Raw genomic sequence first — 1,233 nt, forward strand, 5'->3', positions numbered from 1 at the left:
AAATGTCAAAAACCTTGAAAATAAGTTTTAAAAATATTCCTAAAGAGGTCATGGTCTTTCCAAATGATCAAATATAATTTTTTGTGAAAAAATGGTCGTACCGGACACGTGCGGTATGTTTGGCGGACGTCTGGTGGAGCCGGTTTATCCAACGGTCCAAATAGTAACCGTTTGGACTTCGACCAAAAAATGGCTAGTTGACCGTCCGGTAGGTATCGGACTTTCAGTAGGACAAAAATTTGACGATTTTACTGCTATAAATACCAGATCAGTTTACATTCAATAGAAAACTTCCAAGAACATTAAAAGTGAGATCTTCTTGAGCTTGAATATTTGTTACTTATCTTTATCAATCCATTCATACTTGAAAAACCTTTGATTGATTCAACCTTTGAAAATTATTTTCTTAAAGTTTTTCATATCTAATACTTGAGCTTCATTCATTGCCATTAATTAAAGTTTTAGCCTATTTTTCTCTCATTATTTCATTTATTGCCATCAATTAAAGTTTTAGCCTATTTTTCTCTCATTATTTCATTTATTGCCATCAATTAAAGTTTTAGCCTATTTTTCTCTCATTATTTCATTTATTGCCATCAATTAAAGTTTTAGCCTATTTTTCTCTCATTATTTCATTTATTGCCATCAATTAAAGTTTTAGCCTATTTTTCTCTCATTATTTCATTTATTGCCATCAATTAAAGTTTTAGCCTATTTTTCTCTCATTATACTCAACTTTGATATATAATTTATTGAGAGAAAAGTTTCAATTTGTAAATTTAAACTTGTGGATCGTGTTGAAGTCCCGTAAAGATCAACATTGTAAAATGATCAGTGCTTCTTGGTTGTAAGTCATCGAAAGCTTTGTAAAAGGGTTGGATTGCACCATAATCAATCAATATAGTGAAAAAATGTCTTGCTGGTGACGGAGAACTTGGTAACGAAGGACGTAGATTGGTTGGGTTGGATCGAACCTCCTATTAAATCGTATGCATTCTCTATCCATTTTACTTATTTGCTTTACATTACTTTCATTATTCAATTTCGTATTTGTGCAATAGATATATCTAGAATTAGTTTTCGAAAAAGTTTTAAAAACCAATTCATCCCTCTCTTGGTTAGTTAGTCTTGGGCTTTCAACACCAACACCACGGTTGGGAGTCACAATCACAATCCACAACCACCGCAACCGCTCCTTTCCAGCACACACCACACATCTTCACTAGATCTGCA

This window comes from Olea europaea, chromosome 5 (genome assembly GCF_002742605.1).
Source record: "Olea europaea var. sylvestris chromosome 5, O_europaea_v1, whole genome shotgun sequence".
Classification (NCBI taxonomy): Eukaryota; Viridiplantae; Streptophyta; class Magnoliopsida; order Lamiales; family Oleaceae; genus Olea; species Olea europaea.